Here is an 18,702-nt window from a genome sequence, read left to right as displayed (position 1 = left end):
AGAATGACAAAATATCAGTACATCATGAAAGAGTGAGAGGATCATACTAAGTTGTTCCGGAAAGTACAACCTTGAAACTGTGGAACAGGAGAAGTAGTCCTTAATATTATTCATTAAAGGAAAACTGGATCATTTAAAAAACAGATATTTGTTTCATTGTTATTTTATTTGAATAGGCAGTGGTACATAGGACCAATGCCTCTACATACAATGATTGTTTTGAAACATTATTAAAGGGGAAGAGGTTTTTACGGGACACCTTATCATTTGAGGATTGGTTACCACAATCACTGAGATGGTGATGAAGTATGATTGTTTTGGGCTAAATTATGGTGGAAAAACATTTCTACATACCACTACAATTCGGTATTTGGAAGGTACACCCAAACACCCCTTTCGAATACCTTCTATTTAATACATCAGAAAAAGCCATTTTGCGTTTGCAAATGGCCTGATTCTTCAGACCAGCCTTCTTGCAACTGCAAGGATAGTTCGTACATCTTGCACGTAGGCAGAGCTTTTAAGGAGAAATTAAATAGTACCTACGTTGCACAAAAATGAAGTGCTTCAAACAAACACATACTTTGCATGCTTAGAGAAGAGGTGGAATATATGTAAGACTGAAGACACAGGTGAAATGAGAAATAGTTGACTGCTTCGCTGCCAAGTTTTATACGCCATTTCTTCAGTGCAATACAAGAAAGCACCAAACAGTATAACAAAGTTGTCAATTGGTTTCATAGTCCATTCCCTTTGTTTAGTGCTGTGAAAGGAAGAGCCGAATTCCAAAATTGATCAATGATGTTTCAGAAATTTCCCAAAGGGAATACCAAGCCGAGTGTTAAAAACTGCATTTACTCACAGGTTTTGAGCAGGAAACACTGAAATGCTATTAAAGTGCAATATCCAAGGGAACACTGACTCTGTCAAAGATGATCCAAATGGAATTGATGAAAAGTCCCAATTACAAACAACAGAATCAAAATAGGGTGAGGGGACACACGGATTTGAACCAGGGACCTCTTGATCTGCAGTCAAATGCTCTACCACTGAGCTATATCCCCAGATTTTCAGTAAAATCAGAATGTCAAAATAAATATCAGTACATCATGAAAGAGTGTGAGGATCATACTAAGTTGTGCCGGAAAGTACAACCTTGAAACTGTGGAACAGGAGAAGTAGTCCTTAATATTAGTTATTAAAGGAAAACTGGATCATTTAAAAAACAGATTTATTTGTTTCATTGTTATTTTATTTGAATAGGCAGTGGTACACAGGACCAATGCCTCTACATACAATGATTGTTTTGAAACATTCTTAAAGGGGAAGAAGTTTTTATGGGACACCTTATCATTTGAGGATTGGTTACTACAATCACTGAGATGGTGATGAAGTATGACTGTTTTGGGCCAAATTATAGTGGAAAAACATTTCTACGTACCACTACAATTCGGTATTTGGAAGGTACACCCAAACACCCCTTTCGAATACCTTCTATTTAATACATCAGAAAAAGCCATTTTGCGTTTGCAAATGGCCTGATTCTTCAGACCAGAGTTCTTGCAACTACAATGATAGGTCGTACATCTTGCACGTAGGCAGAACTTATAAGGAGAAATTAAATAGTTCATACGTTGCACAAAAATAAAGTGCTTCAAACAAACACATACTTTGCATGCACAGAGAAGAGGTGGCATATATGTAAGACTGAAGACACAGGTGAAATGAGAAATAGATTGACTGCTTCGCTGCCAAGTTTTATACGCCATTTCTTCAGTGCAATACAAGAAAGCACCAAACAGTATAACAAAGTTGTCAATTGGTTTCATAGTCCATTCCCTTTGTTTAGTGCTGTGAAAGGAAGAGCCGAATTCCAAAATTGATCAATGATGTTTCAGAAATTTCCCAAAGGGAATAACAAGCCGAGTGTTAAAAACTGTATTTACTCACAGGTTTTGAGCAGGAAACACTGAAATGCTATTAAAGTGCAATATCCAAGGGAACACTGACTCTGTCAAAGATGATCCAAATGGAATTGATGAAAAGTCCCAATTACAAACAACAGAATCAAAATATGGTGGAGGGGACACCCGGATTTGGACGAGGGCCCTCTTGATCTGCAGTCAAATGCTCTACCACTGAGCTATATCCCCAGCTTTTCAGTAAAATCAGAATGACAAAATATCAGTACATCATGAAAGAGTGTGAGGTTCATACTAAGTTGTGCCAGAAAGTACAACCTTGAAACTGTGGAACAGGAGAAGTAGTCATTAATATTGTTTATTAAAGGAAAACTGCATCATTTAAAAAACAGATTTATTTGTTTCATTGTTATTTTATTTGAATAGGCAGTGGTGCATAGGCCCAATGCCTCTACATACAATGATTGTTTTTAAACATTCTTAAAGGGGAAGAGGTTTTTACGGGACACCTTATCATTTGAGGATTGGTTATCACAATCACGGAGATGGTGATGAAGTATGATTGTTTTGGGCCAAATTATGGTGGAAAAACATTTCTACGTACCACTACAATTCGGTATTTGGAAGGTACCCCCAAACACCCCTTTCGAATACCTTCCATTTAATACATCAGAAAAAGCCATTTTGCATTTGCAAATGGCCCGATTCTTCGGACCAGCCTTCTTGCAACTGCAATGATAGTTTGTACATCTTGCACGTAGGCAGAGCTTTTAAGGAGAAATTAAATAGTTCCTACGTTGCACAAAAATGAAGTGCTTCAAACAAACACATACTTTGCATGCACAGAGAAGAGGTGGCATATATGTAAGACTGAAGACACAGGTGAAATGAGAAATAGATTGACTGCTTCGCTGCCAAGTTTTATACGCCATTTCTTCAGTGCAATACAAGAAAGCACCAAACAGTATAACAAAGTTGTCAATTGGTTTCATAGTCCATTCCCTTTGTTTAGTGCTGTTAAAGGAAGAGCCGAATTCCAAAATTGATCAATGATGTTCCAGAAATTTCCCAAAGGGAATAACAAGCCGAGTGTTAAAAACTGTATTTACTCACAGGTTTTGAGCAGGAAACACTGAAATGCTATTAAAGTGCAATATCCAAGGGAACACTGACTCTGTCAAAGATGATCCAAATGGAATTGATGAAAAGTCCCAATTACAAACAACAGAATCAAAATATGCTGGAGGGGACACCCGGAGTTGGACGAGGGACCTCTTGTTCTGCAGTCAAATGCTCTACCACTGAGCTATATCCCCAGCTTTTCAGTAAAATCAGAATGACAAAATATCAGTACATCATGAAAGAGTGTGAGGATCATACTAAGTTGTGCCAGAAAGTACAACCTTGAAACTGTGGAACAGGAGAAGTAGTCATTAATATTATTTATTAAAGGAAAACTGGATCATTTAAAAAACAGATTTATTTGTTTCATTGTTATTTTATTTGAATAGGCAGTGGTGCATAGGACCAATGCCTCTACATACAATGATTGTTTTTAAACATTCTTAAAGGGGAAGAGGTTTTTACGGGACACCTTATCATTTGAGGATTGGTTACCACAATCACGGAGATGGTGATGAAGTATGATTGTTTTGGGCCAAATTATGGTGGAAAAACATTTCTACGTACCACTACAATTCGGTATTTGGAAGATACACCCAAACACCCCTTTCGAATACCTTCCATTTAATACATCAGAAAAAGCCATTTTGCATTTGCAAATGGCCTGATTCTTCAGACCAGCCTTCTTGCAACTGCAATGATAGTTCGTACATCTTGCACGTAGGCAGAGCTTTTAAGGAGAAATTAAATAGTTCCTACGTTGCACAAAAATGAAGTGCTTCAAACAAACACATACTTTGCATGCACAGAGAAGAGGTGGCATATATGTAAGACTGAAGACACAGGTGAAATGAGAAATAGATTGACTGCTTCGCTGCCAAGTTTTATACGCCATTTCTTCAGTGCAATACAAGAAAGCACCAAACAGTATAACAAAGTTGTCAATTGGTTTCATAGTCCATTCCCTTTGTTTAGTGCTGTGAAAGGAAGAGCCGAATTCCAAAATTGATCAATGATGTTTCAGAAATTTCCCAAAGGGAACACCAAGCCGAGTGTTAAAAACTGCATTTACTCACAGGTTTTGAGAAGCAAACACTGTAATGCCATTAAAGTGCAATATCCAAGGGAACACTGACTCTGTCAAAGATGATCCAAATGGAATTGATGAAAAGTCAATCAACAGAATCAAAATAGGATGAGGGGACACCCGGATTTGGACGAGGGACCTCTTGATCTGCAGTCAAATGCTCTAACACTGAGCTATATCCCCAGCTTTTCAGTAAAATCAGAATGACAAAATATCAGTACATCATGAAAGAGTGTGAGGATCATACTAAGTTGTGCCAGAAAGTATAACCTTGAAACTGTGGAAACGGAGAAGTAGTCCTTAATATCATTTATTAAAGGAAAACTGGATCATTTAAAAAACAGATTTATTTGTTTCATTGTTATTTTATTTGAATAGGCAGTGGTACATAGGACCAATGCCTCTACATACAATGATTGTTTTGAAACATTCTTAAAGGGGAAGAGGTTTTTATGGGACACCTTATCATTTGAGGATTGGTTACCACAATCACGGAGATGGTGAAGAAGTACGATTGTTTTGGGCCAAATTATGGTGGAAAAACATTTCTACGTACCACTACAATTTGGTATTTAGAAGGTACACCCAACCACCCCTTTCGAATACCTTCCATTTAATACATCAGAAAAAGCCATTTTGCGTTTGCAAATGGCCTGATTTTTTAGACCAGCCTTCTTGCAACTGCAATGATAGTTCGTACATCTTGCACGTAGGCAGAGCTTTTAAGGAGAAATTAAATAGTTCCTACGTTGCACAAAAATGATGTGCTTCAAACAAAATCATACTTTGCATGCACAGAGAAGAGGTGGAATATATGTAAGACTGAATACACAGGTGAAATGAGAAATAGATTGACTGCTTCGCTGCCAAGTTTTATACGCCATTTCTTCAGTGCAATACAAGAAAGCACCAAACAGTATAACAAAGTTGTCAATTGGTTTCATAGTCCATTCCCTTTGTTTAGTGCTGTGAAAGGAAGAGACGACTACCAAAATTGATCAATGATGTTTCAGAAATTTCCCCAAGGGAATACCAAGCCGAGTGTTAAAAACTGCATTTACTCACAGGCTTTGAGCAGGAAACACTGAAATGCTATTAAAGTGCAATATCCAAGGGAACACTGACTCTGTCAAAGATGATCCAAATGGAAGTGATGAAAAGTCCCAATTACAAACAACAGAATCAAAATAGGGTGAGGGGACACCCGGATTTGAACCAGGGACCACTTGATCTGCAGTCAAATGCTCAACCACTGAGCTATAACCCCAGCTTTTCAGTAAAATCAGAGTGACAAAATATCAGTACATCATGAAAGAGTGTGAGGATCATACTATGTTGTGCCAGAAAGTAGAACCTTGAAACTGTGGAACAGGAGAAGTAGTCCTTAATATTATTTATTAAAGGAAAACTGTATCATTTAAAAAACAGATTTATTTGTTTCATTGTTATTTTATTTGAATAGGCAGTGGTACATAGGACCAATGCCTCTACATACAATGATTGTTTTGAAACATTCTTAAAGGGGAAGAGGTTTTTACGGGACACCTTATCATTTGAGGATTGGTTACCACAATCACGGAGATGGTGATGAAGTATGATTGTTTTGGGCCAAATTATGGTGGAAAAACATTTCTACGTACCACTACAATTTGGTATTTGGAAGGTACACCCAAACACCCCTTTCGAATACCTTCCATTTAATACATCAGAAAAAGCCATTTTGCATTTGCAAATGGCCTGATTCTTCAGACCAGCCTTCTTGCAACTGCAATGATAGTTCGTACATCTTGCACGTAGGCAGAGCTTTTAAGGAGAAATTAAATAGTTGCTACGTTGCACAAAAATGAAGTGCTTCAAACAAACACATACTTTGCATGCACAGAGAAGAGGTGGCATATATGTAAGACTGAAGACACAGGTGAAATGAGAAATAGATTGACTGCTTCGCTGCCAAGTTTTATACGCCATTTCTTCAGTGCAATACAAGAAAGCACCAAACAGTATAACAAAGTTGTCAATTGGTTTCATAGTCCATTCCCTTTGTTTAGTGCTGTGAAAGGAAGAGCCGAATTCCAAAATTGATCAATGATGTTTCAGAAATTTCCCAAAGGGAACACCAAGCCGAGTGTTAAAAACTGCATTTACTCACAGGTTTTGAGAAGCAAACACTGTAATGCCATTAAAGTGCAATATCCAAGGGAACACTGACTCTGTCAAAGATGATCCAAATGGAATTGATGAAAAGTCAATCAACAGAATCAAAATAGGATGAGGGGACACCCGGATTTGGACGAGGGACCTCTTGATCTGCAGTCAAATGCTCTAACACTGAGCTATATCCCCAGCTTTTCAGTAAAATCAGAATGACAAAATATCAGTACATCATGAAAGAGTGTGAGGATCATACTAAGTTGTGCCAGAAAGTATAACCTTGAAACTGTGGAACAGGAGAAGTAGTCCTTAATATCATTTATTAAAGGAAAACTGGATCATTTAAAAAACAGATTTATTTGTTTCATTGTTATTTTATTTGAATAGGCAGTGGTACATAGGACCAATGCCTCTACATACAATGATTGTTTTGAAACATTCTTAAAGGGGAAGAGGTTTTTATGGGACACCTTATCATTTGAGGATTGGTTACCACAATCACGGAGATGGTGAAGAAGTATGATTGTTTTGGGCCAAATTATGGTGGAAAAACATTTCTACGTACCACTACAATTTGGTATTTAGAAGGTACACCCAACCACCCCTTTCGAATACCTTCCATTTAATACATCAGAAAAAGCCATTTTGCATTTGCAAATGGCCTGATTCTTCAGACCAGCCTTCTTGCAACTGCAATGATAGTTCGTACATCTTGCACGTAGGCAGAGCTTTTAAGGAGAAATTAAATAGTTGCTACGTTGCACAAAAATGAAGTGCTTCAAACAAACACATACTTTGCATGCACAGAGAAGAGGTGGCATATATGTAAGACTGAAGACACAGGTGAAATGAGAAATAGATTGACTGCTTCGCTGCCAAGTTTTATACGCCATTTCTTCAGTGCAATACAAGAAAGCACCAAACAGTATAACAAAGTTGTCAATTGGTTTCATAGTCCATTCCCTTTGTTTAGTGCTGTGAAAGGAAGAGCCGAATTCCAAAATTGATCAATGATGTTTCAGAAATTTCCCAAAGGGAACACCAAGCCGAGTGTTAAAAACTGCATTTACTCACAGGTTTTGAGAAGCAAACACTGTAATGCCATTAAAGTGCAATATCCAAGGGAACACTGACTCTGTCAAAGATGATCCAAATGGAATTGATGAAAAGTCAATCAACAGAATCAAAATAGGATGAGGGGACACCCGGATTTGGACGAGGGACCTCTTGATCTGCAGTCAAATGCTCTAACACTGAGCTATATCCCCAGCTTTTCAGTAAAATCAGAATGACAAAATATCAGTACATCATGAAAGAGTGTGAGGATCATACTAAGTTGTGCCAGAAAGTATAACCTTGAAACTGTGGAACAGGAGAAGTAGTCCTTAATATCATTTATTAAAGGAAAACTGGATCATTTAAAAAACAGATTTATTTGTTTCATTGTTATTTTATTTGAATAGGCAGTGGTACATAGGACCAATGCCTCTACATACAATGATTGTTTTGAAACATTCTTAAAGGGGAAGAGGTTTTTATGGGACACCTTATCATTTGAGGATTGGTTACCACAATCACGGAGATGGTGAAGAAGTATGATTGTTTTGGGCCAAATTATGGTGGAAAAACATTTCTACGTACCACTACAATTTGGTATTTAGAAGGTACACCCAACCACCCCTTTCGAATACCTTCCATTTAATACATCAGAAAAAGCCATTTTGCGTTTGCAAATGGCCTGATTTTTTAGACCAGCCTTCTTGCAACTGCAATGATAGTTCGTACATCTTGCACGTAGGCAGAGCTTTTAAGGAGAAATTAAATAGTTCCTACGTTGCACAAAAATGATGTGCTTCAAACAAAATCATACTTTGCATGCACAGAGAAGAGGTGGAATATATGTAAGACTGAATACACAGGTGAAATGAGAAATAGATTGACTGCTTCGCTGCCAAGTTTTATACGCCATTTCTTCAGTGCAATACAAGAAAGCACCAAACAGTATAACAAAGTTGTCAATTGGTTTCATAGTCCATTCCCTTTGTTTAGTGTTGTGAAAGGAAGAGACGAATACCAAAATTGATCAATGATGTTTCAGAAATTTCCCCAAGGGAATACCAAGCCGAGTGTTAAAAACTGCATTTACTCACAGGCTTTGAGCAGGAAACACTGAAATGCTATTAAAGTGCAATATCCAAGGGAACACTGACTCTGTCAAAGATGATCCAAATGGAAGTGATGAAAAGTCCCAATTACAAACAACAGAATCAAAATAGGGTGAGGGGACACCCGGATTTGAACCAGGGACCACTTGATCTGCAGTCAAATGCTCAACCACTGAGCTATATCCCCAGCTTTTCAGTAAAATCAGAGTGACAAAATATCAGTACATCATGAAAGAGTGTGAGGATCATACTATGTTGTGCCAGAAAGTACAACCTTGAAACTGTGGAACAGGAGAAGTAGTCCTTAATATTATTTATTAAAGGAAAACTGTATCATTTAAAAAACAGATTTATTTGTTTCATTGTTATTTTATTTGAATAGGCAGTGGTACATAGGACCAATGCCTCTACATACAATGATTGTTTTGAAACATTCTTAAAGGGGAAGAGGTTTTTACGGGACACCTTATCATTTGAGGATTGGTTACCACAATCACGGAGATGGTGATGAAGTATGATTGTTTTGGGCCAAATTATGGTGGAAAAACATTTCTACGTACCACTACAATTTGGTATTTGGAAGGTACACCCAAACACCCCTTTCGAATACCTTCCATTTAATACATCAGAAAAAGCCATTTTGCATTTGCAAATGGCCTGATTCTTCAGACCAGCCTTCTTGCAACTGCAATGATAGTTCGTACATCTTGCACGTAGGCAGAGCTTTTAAGGAGAAATTAAATAGTTGCTACGTTGCACAAAAATGAAGTGCTTCAAACAAACACATACTTTGCATGCACAGAGAAGAGGTGGCATATATGTAAGACTGAAGACACAGGTGAAATGAGAAATAGATTGACTGCTTCGCTGCCAAGTTTTATACGCCATTTCTTCAGTGCAATACAAGAAAGCACCAAACAGTATAACAAAGTTGTCAATTCGTTTCATAGTCCATTCCCTTTGTTTAGTGCTGTGAAAGGAAGAGCCGAATTCCAAAATTGATCAATGATGTTTCAGAAATTTCCCAAAGGGAACACCAAGCCGAGTGTTAAAAACTGCATTTACTCACAGGTTTTGAGAAGCAAACACTGTAATGCCATTAAAGTGCAATATCCAAGGGAACACTGACTCTGTCAAAGATGATCCAAATGGAATTGATGAAAAGTCAATCAACAGAATCAAAATAGGATGAGGGGACACCCGGATTTGGACGAGGGACCTGTTGATCTGCAGTCAAATGCTCTAACACTGAGCTATATCCCCAGCTTTACAGTAAAATTTGAATGACAAAATATCAGTACATCATGAAAGAGTGAGAGGATCATACTGAGTTGTTCCGGAAAGTACAACCTTGAAACTGTGGAACAGGAGAAGTAGTCCTTAATATTATTTATTAAAGGAAAACTGGATCATTTAAAAAACAGATACTTGTTTCATTGTTATTTTATTTGAATAGGCAGTGGAACATAGGACCAATGCCTCTACATACAATGATTGTTTTGAAACATTCTTAAAGGGGGAGAGGTTTTTACGGGACACCTTATCATTTGAGGATTGGTTACCACATTTACTGAGATGGTGATGAAGTATGATTGTTTTGGGCTAAATTATGGTGGAAAAACATTTCTACGTACCACTACAATTCGGTATTTGGAAGGTACACCCAAACACCCCTTTCGAATACCTTCCATTTAATACATCAGAAAAAGCCATTTTGTGTTTGCAAATGGCCTGATTCTTCAGACCAGCCTTCTTGCAACTGCAATGATAATTCGTACATCTTGCACGTAGGCAGAGCTTTTAAGGAGAAATTAAATAGTTCCTACGTTGCACAAAAATGAAGTGCTTCAAACAAACACATACTTTGCATGCACCGAGAAGAGGTGGAATATATGTAAGACTGAAGACACAGGTGAAATGAGAAATAGATTGACTGCTTCGCTGCCAAGTTTTATACGCCATTTCTTCAGTGCAATACAAGAAAGCACCAAACAGTATAACAAAGTTGTCAATTGGTTTCATAGTCCATTCCCTTTGTTTAGTGCTGTGAAAGGAAGAGCAGAATTCCAAAATTGATCAATGATGTTTCAGAAATTTCCCAAAGGGAATACCAAGCCGAGTGTTAAAAACTGCATTTACTCACAGGCTTTGAGCAGGAAACACTGTAATGCAATATCCAAGGGAACACTGACTCTGTCAAAGATGATCCAAATGGAATTGATGAAAAGTCCAAATTACAATCAACAGAATCAAAATAGGGTAAGGGGACAACCAGATTTGAACCAGGGACCTCTTGATCTGCAGTCAAATGCTCTACCACTGAGCTATATCCCCAGCTTTTCAGTAAAATCAGAATGACAAAATATCAGTACATATTGAAAGAGTGTGAGGATCATACTAAGTTGTGCCAGAAAGTACAACCTTGAAACTGTGGAACAGGAGAAGTAGCCCTTAACATTATTTATTAAAGGAAAACTGGATCATTTAAAAAACAGATTTATTTGTTTCATTGTTATTTTATTTGAATAGGCAGTGGTACATAGGACCAATGCCTCTACATACAATGATTGTTTTGAAACATTCTTAAAGGGGAAGAGGTTTTTACGGGACACCTTATCATTTGAGGATTGGTTACCACAATCACGGAGATGGTGATGGAGTATGATTGTTTTGGGCCAAATTATGGTGGAAAAACATTTCTAGGTACCACTACAATTCGGTATTTGGAAGGTACACCCAAACACCCCTTTCGAATACCTTCCATTTAATACATCAGAAAAAGCCATTTTGCGTTTACAAATGGCCTGATTCTTCAGTCCAGCCTTCTTGCAACTGCAATGATAGTTCGTACATCTTGCACGTAGGCAGAGCTTTTAAGGAGAAATTAAATAGTTCCTACATTGCACAAAAATGAAGTGCTTCAAACAAACACATACTTTGCATGCACAGAGAAGAGGTGGAATATATGTAAGACTGAAGACACAGGTGAATTGAGAAATAGATAGACTGCTTCGCTGCCAGGTTTTATACGCCATTTCTTCAGTGCAATACAAGAAAGCACCAAACAGTATAACAAAGTTGTCAATTGGTTTCATAGTCCATTCCCTTTGTTTAGTGCTGTGAAAGGAAGAGCCGAATTCCAAAATTGATCAATGATGTTTCAGAAATTTCCCAAAGGGAATACCAAGCCGAGTGTTAAAAACTGCATTTACTCACAGGTTTTGAGCAGGAAACACTGAAATGCTATTAAAGTGCAATATCCAAGGGAACACTGACTCTGTCAAAGATGATCCAAATTGAATTGATGAAAAGTCCCAATGACAAACAACAGAATCAAAATAGGGTGAGGGGACACCAGGATGTGAACCAGGGACCTCTTGATCTGCAGTCAATATAGCTCTACCACTGAGCTATATCCCCAGCTTTACAGTAAAATCAGAATGACAAAATATCAGTACATCATGAAAGAGTGAGTGGATCATACTAAGTTGTTCCGGAAAGTACTACCTTGAAACTGTGGAACAGGAGAAGTAGTCCTTAATATTATTTATTAAAGGAAAACTGGATCATTTAAAAAACAGATATTTGTTTCATTGTTATTTTATTTCAATAGGCAGTGGAACATAGGACCAATGCCTCTACATACAATGATTGTTTTGAAACATTCTTAACCCCTTCGCTGCTAGGCCTTTTCCCCCTCCTGTGCTAAGGCTTTTTTTGGTGTTTTGGGGTAGTGCGCGCTTAGGCCCTTGTAACTTTTTGACCACATAAGGGATCCGCGCCAAATTTGCGTCCTTTTCTTCCAACATCATGGGGATTCTAAAGGCGCCCAGGGTTTGTGGATTCCCTTGGAGGGGTCCCAGAAATTAACCAAAATATAGTGTTTTTTTTGTTTTTTTCAGAAAAATGGGAAAAACAGGCTGCAAATGAAAGCCTCTGGCTTTTTCCCTGAAAATGGTATCAAAAAAGGGTTTGTGGGGCTGAATTCTCCATTTCCCCAGCTTTTAGGGAATGACAGTGTTTTGTCAGAGAACCGAAATTTTTCACTCAGTTTTGGCATTTTTCTGGGACATAGCCTATTTTTGCTATTTTTAGAGCTTTCCACCTCCTTCCAGTTAATGGTAGAAATGAGTTTGAAAGCAATAATGGATCCTGGAAAGCTTTACATTTTCGAAACCTAGACAACATTCTGAATTCAGAAAGGGGTCATTTGTCTAAATCCATGAAGGTTTCGTTATATAAACTAACAGTTAGATATTGGAATATTTTAAAATTTGTTGAAAACAACAGCCTTTTGTCTCAACGTTTTCACCTATAACTTTCTCTAATTTTGACAGCTCTTGGAAAGCAATATACCGTTACATCCGTTAGACTTCCTGGTTGTGGGGATATATGGGACTTGTAGTTTCACCAAGAACCCGACGAACCCAGATCCAAACACTGAGCAGCAACTTGCAATGGTATTTTTTCATTTACTGGGTATAGTGCACTTTGTCTTGGAAAATGTACACATGGAATAATCTGTATGAAAGACACCTATGTATGTATGAATTGGGTACAAATTATAGAGTTCAGAAACAGTATATAATTGCACATTTTCAAAGTTGGGAATACTCATACTAGCATGAGAATTATTGGTCATTTTTCATAACTTTTTTTTTTCTACACAATATCTTTCATTCAAAGGGAGAAATGCAAGAAAGCTAAATTGGTAATAACAATTGATTTACAAATCTGAATTACCCCAAGTGTCCCGATAAAAACGGTACCTCACTTGTGTGGGTCGGCCTTGTGCCTGCGACAGGAAACGGCGCAAAATGCAACGTGGTCACACCTAAATTTTGCAGTTACAAATTGACCCTTTTTTGGCAAAGTGCCTACCTGTAGTTTTTGCACCCTAGTTCTTCTGGCACCTAGGGAAACCTAGCAAACCTATACATTTTTGAAAAGTAGACACCCAGGGGAATTCAGGATGGGATGACTCGACTGCCTACCACCAGGTTTTGTTACCCAGAATCCCTTGCAAAGCTAAGATTTTGACAAAAAAAACACATTTTCCTCACATTTATGTGGTGGAAAGTTCTGGAATCTGCGTGGATCAACAAATTTCCACCCACCCAGCGTGCCCCCAGGTCTCCCGAAAAAAATGGTACCTCACTTGTGTGGGTCGGCCTTGTGCCTACGATGGAAAACGGCACAAAATGCAACGTGGTCGCACCTCAATTTCCCAGTGAAATCTTAAGCTCTTTGGACAAAGAGACTACCTTTTGTTTTTGAGCCGTAGCTCAACCAGCACCTAGGGAAACCTAGCAAACCTATACATTTTTGAAACCTAGACACCCAGGGAAATTCAGGATGGGGTGACTCGTCTGCCTACCCCCAGGTTTTGTTACCCAGAATTCCTTGCAAACATAAAAAGTTGACCAAAAAAACATATTTTCCTCACATTTCTGTGGTGGAAAGTTCTGGAATCTGCATGGATCAACAAATTTCCACCCACCCAGCGTGCCCCCAGGTCTCCCGAAAAAAATGGTACCTCACTTGCGTGGGTAGGCATAGTGGCTGCGACATGAAACAGCGCAAAACGCAGCATGGTCGCACCTCAATTTCCCAGTGAAATTTAGCACGATTCGGACAAAAAGACTACCTTTTGTTTTTACGCCGTAGCTCAGCCAGCACCTAAGGAAACGTAGCAAACCTATACATTTTTGAAAACAAGACGCCCAGGGCAATTCAGGATGGGGTGACTCGTCCGCCTACCCCCAGGTTTTGTTACCCAGAATCCCTTTCAAACAAAATAATTTGACCAAAAAAACACATTTTCCTCACATTTCTGTGGTGGAAAGTTCTGGAATCTGCGTGGATCAACAAACTTCCACCCACCCAGCGTGCCCCCAGGTCTCCCGAAAAAAATGGTACCTCACTTGCGTGGGTAGGCATAGTGGCTGCGACATGAAACAGCGCAAAACGCAGCATGGTCGCACCTCAATTTCCCAGTGAAATTTAGCACGATTCGGACAAAAAGACTACCTTTTGTTTTTGCGCCGTAGCTCTGCCAGCACCTAAGGAAACGTAGCAACCCTATACATTTTAGAAAACTAGACACCCAGGGCAATTCAGGATGGGGTGACTCGTCTGCCTACCCCCAGGTTTTGTTACCCAGAATCCCTTTCAAACATAAAAATTTGACCAAAAAAACACATTTTCCTCACATTTCTGTGGTGGAAAGTTCTGGAATCTGCGTGGATCAACAAATTTCCACCCACCCAGCGTGCCCCCAGGTCTCCCAAAAAATATGGTACCTCACTTGCGTGGGTAGGCATAGTGGCTGCGACATGAAACCGCGCAAAACGCAGCATGGTCGCACCTCAATTTCCCAGTGAAATTTAGCACGATTCGGACAAAAAGACTACCTTTTGTTTTTGCGCCGTAGCTCTGCCAGCACCTAGGGAAACCTAGCAAACCTATACATTTCTGAAAACTAGACACCCAGGGCAATTCAGGATGGGGTGACTCGTCTGCCTACCCCCAGGTTTTGTTACCCAGAATCCCTTTCAAACAAAATAATTTGACCAAAAAAACACATTTTCCTCACATTTCTGTGGTGGAAAGTTCTGGAATCTGCGTGGATCAACAAATTTCCATCCACCCAGTGTGCCCCCAGGTCTCCCAAAAAAAATGTTACCCTACTTGCGTGGGTAGGCATAGTGGCTGCGACATGAAACAGCGCAAAACGCAGCATGGTCGCACCTCAATTTCCCAGTGAAATTTTGCACGATTCGGACAAAAAGACTACCTTTTGTTTTTGTACCGTAGCTCTGCCAGCACCTAGGGAAACCTAGCAAACCTATACATTTCTGAAAACTAGACACCCAGGGCAATTCAGGATGGGGTGACTCGTCTGCCTACCCCCAGGTTTTGTTACCCAGAATCCCTTTCAAACAAAACAATTTGACCAAAAAAACACATTTTCCTCACATTTCTGTGGTGGAAAGTTCTGGAATCTGCGTGGATCAACAAATTTCCATCCATCCAGTGTGCCCCCAGGTCTCCCGAAAAAAATGGTACCTCACTTGCGTGGGTAGGCATAGTGGCTGCGACATGAAACAGCGCAAAACGCAGCATGGTCGCACCTCAATTTCCCAGTGAAATTTAGCACGATTCGGACAAAAAGACTACCTTTTGTTTTTGCGCCGTAGCTCTGCCAGCACCTAGGGAAACCTAGCAAACCTATACATTTCTGAAAACTAGACACCCAGGGCAATTCAGGATGGGGTGACTCGTCTGCCTACCCCCAGGTTTTGTTACCCAGAATCCCTTTCAAACAAAATAATTTGACCAAAAAAACACATTTTCCTCACATTTCTGTGGTCGAAAGTTCTGGAATCTGCGTGGATCAACAAATTTCCATCCACCCAGTGTGTCCCCAGGTCTCCCGAAAAAAATGGTACCTCAATTGCGTGGGTAGGCATAGTGGCTGCGACATGAAACAGCGCAAAACGCAGCATGGTCGCACCTCAATTTCCCAGTGAAATTTTGCACGATTCGGACAAAAAGACTACCTTTTGTTTTTGCGCCGTAGCTCTGCCAGCACCTAGGGAAACCTAGCAAACCTATACATTTCTGAAAACTAGAGACCCAGGGAAATTCAGGATGGGGTGACTCGTCTGCCTACCCCCAGGTTTTGTTACCCAGAATCCCTTACAAACATACAAATTTGACCAAAAAAACACATTTTCCTCACATTTCTGTGGTGGAAGGTTCTGGAATCTGCGTGGATCAACAAATTTCCACCCACCCAGCGTGCCCCCAGGTCTCCCGAAAAAAATGGTACCTCACTTGCGTGGGTAGGCATAGTGGCTGCGACATGAAACAGTGCAAAATGCAGCATGGTTGCACCTCAATTTCCCAGTGAAATTTAGCACGATTCGGACAAAAAGACTACCTTTTGTTTTTACGCCGTAGCTCAGCCAGCACCTAGGGAAACCTAGCAAACCTATACATTTTTGAAAACAAGACACCCAGGGCAATTCAGGATGGGGTGACTCGTCTGCCTACCCCCAGGTTTTGTTACCCAGAATCCCTTTCAAACAAAAAAATTTGACCAAAAAAACACATTTTCCTCACATTTCTGTGGTGGAAAGTTCTGGAATCTGCGTGGATCAACAAATTTCCACCCACCCAGCGTGCCCCCAGGTCTCCCGAAAAAAATGGTACCTCACTTGCGTGGGTAGGCATAGTGGCTGCGACATGAAACAGCGCAAAACGCAGCATGGTCGCACCTCAATTTCCCAGTGAAATTTAGCACGATTCGGACAAAAAGACTACCTTTTGTTTTTACGCCGTAGCTCAGCCAGCACCTAGGGAAACCTAGCAAACCTATACATTTTTGAAAACAAGACACCCAGGGCAATTCAGGATGGGGTGACTCGTCTGCCTACCCCCAGGTTTTGTTACCCAGAATCCCTTTCAAACAAAAAGATTTGACCAAAAAAACACATTTTCCTCATATTTCTGTGGTGGAAAGTTCTGGAATCTGCGTGGATCAACAAACTTCCACCCACCCAGCGTGCCCCCAGGTCTCCCGAAAAAAATGGTACCTCACTTGCGTGGGTAGGCATAGTGGCTGCGACATGAAACAGCGCAAAACGCAGCATGGTCGCACCTCAATTTCCCAGTGAAATTTAGCACGATTCGGACAAAAAGACTACCTTTTGTTTTTGCGCCGTAGCTCTGCCAGCACCTAGGGAAACCTAGCAAACCTATACATTTCTGAAAACTAGACACCCAGGGCAATTCAGGATGGGGTGACTCGTCTGCCTACCCCCAGGTTTTGTTACCCAGAATCCCTTTCAAACAAAACAATTTGACCAAAAAAACACATTTTCCTCACATTTCCGTGGTGGAAAGTTCTGGAATCTGCGTGGATCAACAAATTTCCACCCACCCAGCGTGCCCCCAGGTCTCCCGAAAAAAATGGTACCTCACTTGCGTGGGTAGGCATAGTGGCTGCGACATGAAACAGCGCAAAACGCAGCATGGTCGCACCTCAATTTCCAAGTGAAATTTAGCACGATTCGGACAAAAAGACTACCTTTTGTTTTTACGCCGTAGCTCAGCCAGCACCTAGGGAAACCTAGCAAACCTATACATTTTTGAAAACAAGACACCCAGGGCAAATTAGGATGGGGTGACTCGTCTGCCTATCCCCAGGTTTTGTTACACAGAATCCCTTTCAAACAAAAAAATTTGACCAAAAAAACACATTTTCCTCACATTTCTGTGGTGGAAAGTTCTGGAATCTGCGTGGATCCACAAATTTCCACCCACCCAGCGTGCCCCCAGGTCTCCCGAAAAAAATGGTACCTCACTTGCGTGGGTAGGCATAGTGGCTGCGACATGAAACAGCGCAAAACGCAGCATGGTCGCACTTCAATTTCCCAGTGAAATTTAGCACGATTCGGACAAAAAGACTACCTTTTGTTTTTGCGCCGTAGCTCTGCCAGCACCTAGGGAAACCTAGCAAACCTATACATTTCTGAAAACTAGACATCCAGGGCAATTCAGGATGGGGTGACTCGTCTGCCTACCCCCAGGTTTTGTTACCCAGAATCCCTTTCAAACAAAAGAAGTTGACCAAAAAAACACATTTTCCTCACATTTCTGTGGTGGAAAGTTCTGGAATCTGCGTGGATCAACAAATTTCTACCCACCCAGCGTGCCCCCAGGTCTCCCGAAAAAAATGGTACCTCACTTGCGTGGGTAGGCATAGTGGCTGCAACATGAAACAGCGCAAAACGCAGCATGGTCGCACCTCAATTTCCCAATGAAATTTAGCACGATTCGGACAAAAAGACTACCTTTTGTTTTTGCGCCGTAGCTCTGCCAGCACCTAGGGAAACCTAGCAAACCTATACATTTTTGAAAACTAGACACCCAGGGCAATTCAGGATGGGGTGACTCGTCTGCCTACCCCCAGGTTTTGTTACCCAGAATCCCTTTCAAACAAAATAATTTGACCAAAAAAACACATTTTCCTCACATTTCTGTGGTGGAAAGTTCTAGAATCTGCGTGGATCAACAAATTTCCACCCACCCAGCGTGCCCCCAGGTCTCCCGAAAAAAATGGTACCTCACTTGCGTGGATAGACATAGTGGCTGCAACAGGAAACGGTTCAAATCGTACGGTGGTGAATTTACAATACCTTATTGCAAAACTACCTTGATTTTGGGGGGGGGCATCTGAGTTTGTGTC

At 40.2% G+C, this 18,702-nt stretch overlaps 1 non-coding gene across 1 annotated transcript; it reads right to left on the bottom strand.

Moving 5' to 3' along the window:
- Positions 1-8,562: 8,562 nt before the first annotated feature.
- Positions 8,563-8,634, bottom strand: TRNAC-GCA (transfer RNA cysteine (anticodon GCA)). Its single transcript has one exon. It is a non-coding gene; the product is annotated as a tRNA-Cys (tRNA).
- Between the last annotated feature and the right edge of the window lie 10,068 nt (positions 8,635-18,702).

Source organism: Lissotriton helveticus, chromosome 1_2 (genome assembly GCF_964261635.1).
Source record: "Lissotriton helveticus chromosome 1_2, aLisHel1.1, whole genome shotgun sequence".
In the NCBI taxonomy this organism is placed as follows: Eukaryota; Metazoa; Chordata; class Amphibia; order Caudata; family Salamandridae; genus Lissotriton; species Lissotriton helveticus.
This window is presented reverse-complemented; position numbering and strand designations above follow the sequence as displayed.